Source organism: Phocoena sinus, chromosome 5, assembly GCF_008692025.1.
Source record: "Phocoena sinus isolate mPhoSin1 chromosome 5, mPhoSin1.pri, whole genome shotgun sequence".
Classification (NCBI taxonomy): Eukaryota; Metazoa; Chordata; class Mammalia; order Artiodactyla; family Phocoenidae; genus Phocoena; species Phocoena sinus.
The window spans coordinates 116,180,766-116,193,900 of NC_045767.1; the positions used below are offsets into that span (position 1 = coordinate 116,180,766).

General features: G+C 42.3%; 1 protein-coding gene across 6 annotated transcripts in view; it reads right to left on the reverse strand.

Moving 5' to 3' along the window:
• Positions 1–13,135, reverse strand: part of GAB1 (GRB2 associated binding protein 1) — a 125,688-nt gene that overhangs the window by 106,546 nt on the left and 6,007 nt on the right. Inside the window, exon 1 of one of the 6 annotated variants that reach the window (XM_032633050.1) lies at positions 11,966–11,993. The exons of 4 other annotated variants lie outside the window; for them this stretch is intronic. The gene's annotated coding sequence lies outside the window, so the exon portion shown is untranslated. Of the gene's footprint in view, positions 1–11,965; positions 12,000–13,135 lie in introns of those variants that run through there. One more of the 6 variants, XM_032633051.1, reaches the window with a different exon arrangement.

The window sequence follows — 13,135 nt, forward strand, 5'->3', positions numbered from 1 at the left end:
CCTGGTGATTTTTTTTTTTTTTTTTTTTTGCAGTATGCGGGCCCCTCACTGCTGTGGCCTCTCCCGCCGTGGAGCACAGGCTCCGGACGCGCATGCCCAGCGGCCACGGCTCACGGGCCCAGCCACTCTGCGGCATGTGGGATCTTCCCGGACCGGGGCACGAACCCGCGCCCCCACCATCGGCAGGCGGACTCCCAACCACTGCGCCACCAGGGAAGCCCCCTGGTGATTTTTATACTCTCCTGAGTATACTCCTGAGCATCTGTGTACTGCCCCCCAAAATGAGAACTCAAGATAGGCATTGCCTCATCTCACCCTTAAATGCACTATATCCAAATACCTGAGAACCCCTGGTTTCAACTGACTACTCCCCTGGCTAGTTTTAGAGCCCAAAGTTGTGGCTGCAGCCAGACAGGTGTCAACGCATCAACTGTGATACAGGCCCCCAAAAGAGAACCTTGTAAAGACCATTTCTCTACGCCTCAGAGCTGAGCCAGGCTGCCATCTTTATGATCTGAGCAACCACTGGGTAGGAGGTGACTCCACAGGTGCCCTAGTTTATCCTGTCTGTCCTGTTCCCATATTTGTGTTCACATGATAAGCTTGCAGAAGAGTTGCTCCAGCGAGGCTCACGGAAAGAGCTTCAGGACTAATTCTGCAGAGACAAAAACCAGGCAGAGCAAGAACTCAAACTCATCCCGGAGAGATTACCAAAAGCTTTTTGGGAGACAAGTCCTAAGGTGCTATTCTAAAAAAAACCACAAAAAAGTGGTGGAAAGAGAAGATCTGAAATTTCTGCAGAATTTGAACAGAGAAAACGAAAAATTAATTTTGTTCAGAGGGTAAGGGACGTATCCTAAATACCATCTTCTAAAAGGTTTCCCCTTCAAGAAGAAAACGTCAACACTTCACAGGCTCCAATCTCCACACTCCTCCCAGAAATTCCCATCGCTCACTTGGCAGGCGTCCAGATGGCCTAGTTCAGCTGGCAAACATTCAAATACAGTTATTCCAAATATGTTAATGAGGCTAACAGGGTGCTCCCACCACGTCACCCCACCCTCCCTTTCTTTGTGTGAACTGAACCTGTGCAGGTTAAAACAGGTGTGCCAGACACTTGCTAAGTGAGATTACTGACTGTTAGCTAAGTGACTGCCAATTTAAAATAAGCATTTAGGGAGACTGGCTTTGCTCAAATGTATGTTGTCTTTTGAAAGGAATATTTCGACGTTCAACCCACTCCCACTCCAGTAATCCTCTATGGGTGTAAAAATATAAGCATCAGTGATTTACATTCTTTCAGTGCCATAGTCAAAGTATCTTAAAGATTCCAAGGTACTTGACAAGTATTCTTTTTAAAAAGAACTTCCCAGTGACATGTTTCATTCTGCAAACGAAGACATGGAATTAGTGGTTACACACTGGGAAAGATAATGATAACTGGAAATCACCGGCAGGTTTACTAATTTGTTAATTTATCGGTTAAGGAATTTATTCAACAGTATCTCTTTAGCCCAACATTAAGTATGTCCTCTGTGAACCCAAAGAAATCACAAAGCCTCATCTTTGGTTTGTATGTATTCTAAAAAATCTCAAAATTTCCCCCACAAAATCAGACTACCTAAAAGTTTTCATTCCTCTTTCTCCCTGCCTCCCCCCAAAAAAGCTTTAACTTGTTTCTTCATCCACACAGACATTCCACACATAGTCTGAATTTTAAAATAGGCCATGCAGCTTCACTGTCAGGAGAACAGAAACTGCCAGTTCCAAAAAAATCTCAGCATCGCCTGGTCCCTAAATTAGCCCCAAATCACCAGACCTTATACAGGAAGACAGGATCCAGTATTTTAAGTTTAAAAATTAAAGGGAGGTTGGAAGGAAGGTATAAATGGGATTACATACTTACCCAGGGTGACTCATGCTCATATGATCAAGATCAAACTGAGCACGGAATCTACAATCAGGAAAGAATTTTTTCTCAGGGGCAGAAAGGGGTGTGGCAGTTCCAAATGAGCACTAAGGTAGGATCTTCTGTGTGGATTAGGTGAGCAAATCCCACATAATTAACTTCCTACTAACAATACAAGAAAGGAGCAAACACAGGTGAGCTGCATGCCTTCCCAAAAGGTGCCAGTCTAAAGCCCCTTCAGATGTTTCCAAGGCTCCAGAGATTAGATGGAGAAGCAAAAGAGACTGGGGTGGCACAACCGTGTCAATACACTTAACATTACTGAACTGTGCACTTTAAAACAGGTAAGAGGGTAAATTTTATGTTATGTGTTTTTTTAAAAAAATTAAAATTTTAGGGCTTCCCTGGTGGCTCAGTGGTTGGGAGTCTGCCTGCCGATGCAGGGGACGCGGGTTCATGCCCCGGTCTGGGAAGATCCCACATGCCGCAGAGCTGCTCGTCCTGTGCTCCACAGTGGGAGAGACCACAGCAGTGAGAGGCCCACATACCGCAAAAAAAAAAAAAAAAAAGAAAAGAAAAAAAAAGAAAAATTTTAAAGAGTGAGAGACTGGGGTGAACTTACCACATTGTCACTGCTCTGAGGGGCAGCTAAAATGCTCTTAAAATGTCAAAGCATTTGAATTTTGGAAAGTACAACAACCCACTGAAGATGGGGATAGATGTGGCAGATTGGGAATGGCACCGGGCTGGGTGTCAGGAAGCTTGCATCACTACCTCTGCCTGCTAAAACCAACTGGCCTTGAACTCAGGGTATTTCCTTGGCTTCAATTCCCTAGGTCCTCATTTTCTCACTGCAAATAGGATCAGTAATTAAGTTTTCCTCCTTTCACTACTTTAAGAAAAGTATTTCTTCTCCTTAAGTATTTCAATAAAAATCTCAAAGTTATGAAAAGTTATTCTGCTTTGGAAATACACAGTTTAGAAACAACAGATTCTCTTTGAAAAACAAACATGAATGTTTTCAACATGAGAACCTTATCTGAAACATTAAAAATACTTCAATATCCATGTTCCAATATCCCTCAGTTAATAAGAACATGGGTTTCTCAACATATAACTGTTTCTCCAGCTTGGGAATAAATATCGCATTTGCTAAAATATTTAGTATGCATAAAACCTACCATAAAAGAGTATGTTTTAGCTGTTTAAGCATCACTGAAATCAGTAGGGAGATACTAAACTTTTAAATATATCTGAGTATTAAAAATTATATCTTAAAACAGAAATAATCGAAGTACCAACATCCTATGAATTTTAAGTCAATCTATGCATTTTCTATTTAAATATAAGTAAATATAAAGTCATTAGAAGTTAAAATATGTATATTCAGTTTAATGATGTCTTATTTAATTATGAAAGAGACATTTTAGTAACATGCAAAGGGCAATACACCTGCTTACCTAATATTTTACAACTTCTGCTTAACTAACATTTTATAACTTTTTTTTCCTATATGTTAAAGCAAAGCCAGAAATTTTAAAGTTAAAATACTCCCACTGAAAACTGATAAGCTATATATTTTTTTATGCTGCACTTGGATGACTAATGTTGCGGTTCTCCCCAGGAGCATTTACACTTGTTTACAGCAAATTTAAATATTCATTGGAAACATCTATCACTGTGTTAAACAACATATGGGTTAGAATAAATTATAGAAAAAAATGTGAAAAAATAACTAGAACTATCAAGAGACTCCTAAGAAAACAGGTCTACCAAGTATATGGTTTTAAAAACACAGGAAAGCAAGGCAATAAAGTCACCTGATGAAAAGAGCAAGGCGTGAGCCCAGCCTTCGTGCGGGACAGACGTCACAGGAGTCTAGCCTTTCTTGATAGAAGCTGGCGCTGGGTCTCCACCGCCAGCCAGCAACAGCCCTTCTATTCACTTCAGGAGCAAAGCGATCTACTAACTGAACGTACTTGAACTCTGGGTGCAGTGAGAGGGTGTGGTAGACACTTCGTATAATAACAATAGTGATACCGTATAATCCTACGTGCAGGACAGAAGTTACAGGAGTCTAGCCTTTCTTGATAGAAGCTGGTTCTGGGTCTCCACCGCCAGCCAGCAACAGCCCTTCTATTCATTTCGGGAGCAAAGTGATCTACTAACTGAACGTACTTGAACTCTCGGTGCAGTGAGAGGGTGTGGCAGACACTTCGTATAATAACAATAGTGATACCTTGTAACAGCAATAATGCTACTCAACACTTACAAAGCAGATGGGAAGATTCTCTAAGATCTTGCAGGCAGATGGGCAGAGTATCTCCCTGAGTAAGGAAATGGAGGGGAAGGGAGAGAGAGTGAAGGATGGAGAAATGGAAGGGAGGGAGGAAAGGTCAGCCAGTTCATCAGTATGACACCACAGTGGTGAAAAGTCGACAGTACAATCTGGGTTCCCAGCATGGAGAAATGAACACTCTTGACACCGAGACGGTTAGGGTAGAGCAAATTGAAAGACGCACACTCTGATGAAGAGATGGTTAGAGCAGGGTAAGGAAGGAATTAACAAAAGCTGATGATAGCCATCATTTTATAAGTAACTCCCCCAATGCCTTTCATTTTGGGAGGAGGGTGTCAATCTCTTTCTGCAAGGTATAAATAGAATCATAAAGTTCCCCTAAGAAAATACTATCTGATAGCTTTCTAAAAACAGAGTGAACTCAGTAGGTAGTTGGAAATAAATTCTTTATTCCTCTGCTAGGATTAAATAACCATTCCCACCTGGGCCACTTCTTGGCCAATTTTCTAAGATAGAGTCTGTCTTATCTCTCTCTCTCTTGCTCTCGTTCTTTAAAACGGACTTTAAAATCAAAGTTTAGGTTCAAAGAAACAGATTAGAATATATACATTACACACAGGGAGAGAAAGAGAGACAGACAGACAGGCAGACAGAAATTTGAAAACAGAACTTCTTTAGTCATGTAGAACTATTTTGGTGCTCTGTTATAAACCAACCACATCTCAACTAACCAAAACTTAGGGCAAACTAGACATGTACTATAAAGACAGTGGGAAAAAAATATCTGAAATTAGAACTATTCCAGGAAACCTGGACTGTATTTTAATAATAGGCTTTCAGATCCCATAACCAGAATAACCAGAACTTCTGGTTACGGCACGCGGGCCTCTCACTGCTGTGGCCTCTCCCGTTGCAGAGCACAGGCTCCGGACGTGCAGGCTCAGCGGCCACGGCTCACGGCCCCAGCCGCTCCGCGGCATGTGGGATCTTCCCGGACCGGGGCACGAACCCGCGTCCCCTGCATCGGCAGGCGGACTCTCAACCACTGCGCCACCAGGGAAACCCAATCCTCTTCATCTTTAAGCCATTCATAAAGCTCTCGATTCACGAATGCGCATTCTTTTTCAAATCTATACCTGCACAGTACCTTCCTTGATTTCATCACATCTTTGAGCTTCTTGGCGATGGTTAGGTACTTTCTCATGTTCTTACCTTTCTAAAAATTCCCTTTCACTTTTGTCATCCTCTAAATATGTCCCCTTTAGGGGAAACTTTGATCTAAATCACGTATTTTTTAAAGGATCACTGCATATTTCCCTTATCTCACAGAAAAGAGGCTGAAGTTACTTTCTGAGTTTTGGTTCTTGCCTTCCTATCCCACTCTCTATACACATTTACTTCTACTGGATTTTCTTCCTTTTCCCATGTTTCCTCCATGCTAACTCAGCACTTATCCAAGTGTAAGGTAAGGACCACCTACATCAGAATCACCAGGGATTTGAGAGTTAGAAAATGCAGTTTTCTGGACCTCTACCAAGATTTACTAAAAATTTCAGAAAGGGCAAAGGCTCCAGAATGTTCATTTCAGAAGTTACCCAGGTGATTTGGATGCACATTGAAGTCTGAGGTCCACTGCCCCAAACCCTTGACTCTTCCTTCACCAAAGGACACAGGGACTCCACCGAACTATTACATGGACAAGTGCCATCAGAGCATCTGAGAAGAGAGGGCAGCATGGCAGTTCTGTTCACCTTCCTTTTGAAATACAGATAGAGGAGCTAACAAAGTTTGGAGACTGAGCTGACTGTGAGACACCAGCACAAATGCAGACTCAGCCCTGCTCCATGGCTGCTGCCAATTACAGTAGCCAGACCTGCAAGAGGACTGATTACATGTAATTTATAAAAAGTAAACAAGCTGAGCAGCTTGTGAACAATGAATGGTGATATTCAAGCCAAGAGGTAATAAAAAGCATGAATAAATGACTCAGCATCCCCCTCCCCACCCAGACAACAATTGGTTGTACTGGAGCTAGGATTAGCATGGGGGAAAAAAAAAAAAAAAAAGAGAGTATTTGGGGCAATGATTTAAATGATAACAGACCATTTACCACTGGAGAGAGATTTCTGTCTCTTGCAGAAACCCTTGTGACAGGGGTGCATGGCCCCAACCTCTGGGGTTCAAAAGCTCAGGCATCTAAATGACTTTTTCTCAACCTTATTGAAGCCAGAAAAGGAAATGCCTGGGTCCAAGGCTGCAACACAGTCCAGTACCTGAATTATGGCTTTTAAAGGAAACACAGGGAAATAAACCAAATGAATAATACAGCTGTAGGAACCAAGCCTTATGAAGGATTCCTCTACCTGAGGGTTTCCCAACTTCTGCCCTATTGATATTTGGGGCTGGGTCATTCTTGGTTGCAAAGGCTGTCCCGTGCATTGTAGGATGTTTAGCAGCATCCCTGCCTCCACCCACCAGCTGCCAGTAGCACCCCCAGTGGCGACAACCACAAAACATCTCCAGACATTGTTAAATGTCTCTGGCAGGGGCAAAATCACCTTCCCACTTCCACTAAAAACCACTGCTGTACACGGACACATCACGAAGAAACGTTCGTATTAGTGAATTAGCTCGAGGAACATATTTTTGACATCATAAAGATCTCATGATTTTTGCTTTTAAATATACATATATATACGTCTCTTAAGTCTGTGATCCTACTTTTTAAAATATATTTTTCCGATACCAGGGACTACAATACACAATCTTAATATGGTTTCAGGGAGCTATTCAAGCCACTACAAACGTGCCACGTAAGGAAATAACTAGTGGGCTCCTTGCCTTTCCGAGTCACAATCAATAAGCTGTCAACTTTACCGCCGAAGGATTCATGTCCACTTGACACAGCCAAGGTGTCCATCAGGTACAGGCCACCAAGTGCTAGAGCCCGTAAAACTTTCAGGAGCCCACAAAAAGTGTCTTCATATGAATTTCATTTAAAATCAGAATAAAACATGAACATAATAAGGATAATAACTATCTAATAATAAATCCAGCTTGGAATATATTCATCTATCTGGATACAGTTGCAAAATATAATTTTTATTCTTTTTTTTGTTAGAGGAAGGGAGCCCTTGAAGGCAAAAGTACTGGGGGCTCGTGAAAAATCACAATGAGCCCCAGCATCAAAAGGGGGAACAAGAAATTAAACAAACAAGTGCAATCCGGTGCAATGGGCACTGTCCTGGGGGAATGACCGAGCATCGAAGGGGAACAAAACAGATGCTCTTGGCCCGCTGGGTCTGCATGGGTGAGTGATAGTGGTGGCAGGAGCTCCAGGGAGGCTCCTGGGGTAGCCTTGGTGTGGAGGCAGAGAGAGGAGGGCCAGGAATCCCTGGAGGAGAGAAGCGCACAGGCCAAGGCCAGAGTGAGGGATCACAAAGCCAATTCGGGACCTGAAAGCTCAGTACAGCTGAAGCAGAGCGCGTGAGTGAGAAGGAGGTACATGCACGGGCCACATCACAGGGAACCCTGCAAGCCAAGAGAAGGGGTTTGGGCATTCCTCAGAGCAAAGGAACCCTGCGGAACAGCCTCAAACTGGAGCCTGGGACGATCAGATCTGGGTTTCAGAAAGGCCATGCTGGCTGCCTTGATGAAGCCGGTTTGGAGGTACGCAAGGATGGAGACAGGGAGATGAACTAGCGATTGCAGAAATCCGGCAGAAAGGCAAAGGCAGCTTAGGCAACACAGCGGTCAGGAAGTCAAGAGATCTCTGGAAGGTAAAGCTGACAGGATTTGGTCACTGGATGTGGAGAAGGAGAAGAGAACAAAGAAAACCCTCTGGCTTAAGCCACTGGGAAAGGGATGGTGGCGTGACTGACTGAGAGAGGGAACAGTGAGAGGACGGGGGTTTAGGGAGAGGATGGTAAGCCCTGCTGTGGGCATGCGGACTCTCCCTTGCTGTGGGGATCTAAGCAGTTAGAGATCTACTAACCAGTTAGAGCCAAAGATGTGGAGTGACAAATGGGCTGAAATGGTGTCTTCAGATCATCAGCATATAATTCAGGGGCATTTCACTGGGCTTTATGATCCACAGATGGGCTTTAAAAGTTAGGAAGCGTGCAAGGGGATAATAAGGTTTGTGTGTAAGTTTGTAAGAATTCTGTGGACACTACTATATATAAAATAGATAACCAGCAAGGACCTACTGTATAGCAGAGGGAACTATACTCAATATCTTGTAATAACCTACAATGGAAGAGAATCTGAAAAAGAATATATAACTGAATCACTCTGCTGTACACCTGAAACTAACAAAACTGTAAATCAACTAACAACCAGCATGATATGGGCACTGGCTAAGCAGGGGGAAAAAAAAAAAAGAATTCTATGGAAATGGAGAACATGGAGCTTTTATCAAATTTTCAAAAAAGTTCATGAACGCCCAATGGATGAAGAACTACTAACGGTGTGACGTGGGAGTCGAGAGCATCCAGGGCTAGCCAGCACTAGAACACTTAGGAACTCCAACACTTCCAGAAACCAGAGCCTGGTATCCGGAAGGCACAGGGAAGAACATATTTTGAGAAAATGGACTGGTTATCTCCAACGATGTAGTCAAGAGTTTCATGAAAAATAAAAACTAAGAAGTTCAGATCTAGTTCTGCTAGATTGGGCAACCATCTGGGATCTTAGTGGGAGCCGGGTTAGGTAAGGATGATGGAAGAGGACCCGGGCTGTATTCCACTCTGAGATGAGCAGCAGGTGAGGAAGAGGGGGCCACCAGGTGGACACAACCCACCCACGAGTCTGGCTGGAAAAGGGAGCAATACAAAGAGTCTCGCTCCAGCCCCGTCTTTGAAAATTGAATCCATCTTTTTTTTTTTTTTTTTTTGCGGTACGCGGGCCTCTCACTGTTGTAGCCTCTCTCGTAGCGGAGCACAGGCTCCGGACGCGCAGGCTCAGCGGCCATGGCTCACAGGCCCAGCCGCTGCGCGGCATGTGGGACCTTCCCGGACCGGGGCACGAACCCGTGTCCCCTGCATCGGCAGGCGGACTCTCAACCACTGCGCCACCAGGGAAGCTCTGAATCCATCTTTTAAGGTCCTGGTGAAATCTCTCTTCATGAAACCTTCCCGGGATCCCTGAATTCACCTCCCTCGGCTGAATTCTTCTAAAGCCTGGCCTCACACATCACTGATCCGCAACACAATTTGCAGTACTGAGTGCCTCCTATGTCCCTAGCAGCATATAAACTCCTGAAAGGTAGACGCAGTGCCCTCTTGGGCCTCTTCTGAATTCTTTGCAATGCCTTGTTCTCAGCGGGCATCCCCTCAAGGACTGCAGGGTCTGACCTGAGAAGTAAGAGATCTGGCCCTGCCAGAACAGCTGGTTAACTTGTATGACCTCGGACAAATCAATTAAGTCTCTCGGAGGCTATTTATTTTCATTCCCTGTAAAAAGAGGAGGTTGGACTCTCTACTGGGGAAGAAGGAGATAAGTATAATTGGGAGAGATATTTGATATAGCTATTGTTTTTGTAATGCAAATCATAGAAAATAAAACTGGATGAAAAGCCATGGGAAACTCAAACAATACGTGATAGAGAAATGGGTTAGAAGAGGTTGAGAAACATTGAACTAGATGATTTATCATTTTAGGCTTAAAATTCAACAAGTATTTGGTCACGCTACTCAAGAGATTGTGCCCGGTACCACTCTGCATTTCAGACGCAGAGAACAAATGCCGTCTTTGTCCTCTGGAAATTAATAACCTATTACAAACACCAAAGAATGATAAATGAAGCCATAATTTTCTTTGTAAATAGATCATGTGTACACGCTTTCTACTGTGTATACTGTGGGTCATTAGGAAAATCATCTAGAAAGATATGTTAAAACGAAAAATATACCAGGCATGCTTTTCCTGTTTTGACTCTTCCACTGCTTAAATGAAGAGAAAGAAAAAAGAAGAGATAGAAAAAAGAACTACAGCATCAGTTTAATTTTGTGCACTTTTCTTCAGAGATAAATGACCTAGATACCCTGTGAAGATTACTCAGAAGGCTTTGGTTTTATGTAACAGCACCACCAGGAACAAATTAACTGCCCAAATATTTCGCATTCTTCCTAGCTCAGTATTTCCTTTTACCTTTTTCCAACACTTCAAACATTTAAATCTGAAACTGTCGGGGAGAACTTGTAAAATCCAATCCTCCTACACAACTCTGGGGTCAATTATAACTTTGCCAGAGGGTAGGGGCTTCATACAATGCTTCCCTAACCCGGTGGGGTGAGCCTTCCTCACCAAGTTCTACTTAACGCCACTGGAATTCGCAGCACTGGAGGAGCATTTTACCAAGTGTTTCTCTTCCAAGTGACAAAGATGAAAGCACTTCTTTCCTGCAAATCAAGTGGTCATCCCTCCAATCAGAAGCACCTTCCTCTTGGCTACGATGACCCTAGCCAAGGCACCGATGGGAATGTGTGATGGACTGGAGTTGACAAAGCACACCAGGTACTTAATTCTTTAACCAGGTAGTCATTTCAGGGAGGAGTCCTGCTAGTCAGAAAGTGGCCTGACCGCATTTCCCAATACAGTAGTAACTAAAAACTGCATTTCAGGAGAGAAAAACAATCTACCTGCTGGGTAGAACATTATGATTCCTAGTCTTGATTACTACATAACAGGACATAAATAACTCCCCCTTTTTTATGGAAAAGGTGAAAGACTGTGTGTGTAAGGATTTTGACATGAATACTTTGTGATGTTGGTAGTGAGGCTTCTACTACAGAGGAAGAAGTGGAAAACAAGGGGAAAAGGGCAAGTGGGTAGGGATTCCTGGGGGGAAAGAGTGCTTTTTACCTCTCTCCCACTTAAAAAAGTTAGCAGATAAAATTTTATAGCAACTGGCTAACTGATGTATTAAATACAATAAATATTTAATACAAAATATCAATTACCAAATATTAATTACAGTAAAAACGACAAAAATGGATTGAGTTCTCAATCTCCTGATGCTACCGTCCTGCATATTTTATTTCATAAAAGCAAAAAAGCCTCTTAACTAAAATATTTACCTGCTTATTTCACATAAAACTGCTAAATATCTCTAGGCAATAATGACAAATATTCAATTCAACCAAGCAACAGGAAGTCAGTTACAAACCCTTAGTGTTAATTAACATTTTTTCCCCTCTTCAGACCAGAGGATGAAAAGTAAAATGAAATTTTAATGTTTTCTTTTTCCATGTGTGATATTCTTAAAGAAGAACCATATGTAAAACTTTTCAAAAAAAATTAAACGACACGAGTTAAAACAAAGGAAAATAAATAAAAAAGGGAAAAGAAAAACAATGAGCAGGATAGTTAAAGCAAAGTTTGGTATTTTTCTTCCTTTAAAAAAAAAATGACCTAAGATTTCTACATTGAAAAGAAATGTTTGGACTCTTGGTATATTGTTTTTAATTCATGGAACAATGTAGCCATTTGTTTTTTTCCTTTTAGGACACTGCTGTTGTTGTTGTTGGTTTTTTTTTTGAACACATGGGGAATTACCTAGGCCAAGTATGAATTCAAAGAAAAAAGCTGGGAGAAAAAAACACCACCACCATATGAAAAACTTGTGGTAAATTTGGGATTCTTTCCAGTGTATAAAAGTAAAAGAAAACTCAGTTTAGAAATATGAAAAAAATTTCTGAAATACACAGAAAGGAAAGAACAGTTAAATAATAGGAAAAAAAATTAAGATCACTCACATTTCCCCTTCTAGAAGCTCTATTTCTTTGCGACTTACATCTTCACATGCAGTTTGCATATAGTAGCTCTGCTAAAAACAACCACATGGAAAATTTTTGTTCCAGATAACACTGCAGGACAGGGCTTGGCAGCTATAAGCTGTAATCAGAATGCTTCAAGGGCTAATGTAACCCAGATAACGACCAAGCATGCATTTCTGTGCAGAGTCTTAACTATTTTTTCTTTTTATAAAGCAGGCTGTGGGAGGGTCAGAAGCTGCTGGGTTCTACTTTATACACACTCAGCAATGAGCATTTTTCTCTTCAGTTAGGGAGCATTTTGCTCCTACGAATAAAAGAATTGCTTAAAATATAAAAGATTCTTTTCCAGTTAAGGCATTCTTGTAGGATTTGAGGTGCTCACACAGACAAGCCTGGAATGGTCGAAGCTTCCAAGTTCCTAAAATGACTTTTCCCAGTAATTCCACAGGGCTGCATCGCCATCTCCAATTCATTAAGGCTCCCCCAGCCATTGAGTTGGCAAATGAAGAGGCTACATATTTAAGGACCGTGGAAATCCATGGTACAATGAGCCACTTTCACCCAGGAGTCATCTAAAGAAGAAAAGAATGCTGATTTTATTTGTTCCTGTAGCTGAAGAGAGGGAGCAGACAGGGACCTGGGTCTTGCTAAGTTTCCTGTACTTAGTCGACTGAGATAAAGAGTCACAGAAGTGCTGTGCCTTCAATCCAAGTTCAAGTGGCAAATTCAGATGGAACTCTAACTTGGGGGGAAGTGAGCCACCATGTTAATGCAAGGAATGTGAAATGGGAGAAACCCTTCCATCAACAGTCAGGAGGGGTTTAATGTGATCCATTGGTGTTATTCTCTTTCCTCCAGCACTGGCTGGCACTCACACAGCTGGGCTAAGATGGCTTCCAAAGTCCAAAATAAGACGCTAGCCCAAGGCAGCCCCTGCCCTCCTGCTGGAGCTCAGAAGCAAATGAATCAAAGGCTCTTTTATTCTCCCTCCTACCAGAACATGCTCCCTCTCTGTTGTCAACTAAATGCTTGCCAGAATGAATTATTTAGTTCCAAACAGACATAAAGAAATCTTAAATAACACATGTCCCTTGGAATTTTAATAAGTTCAGGTGACCGGACAAGTGGGGTTGTTTGGTTTGTTGTCTA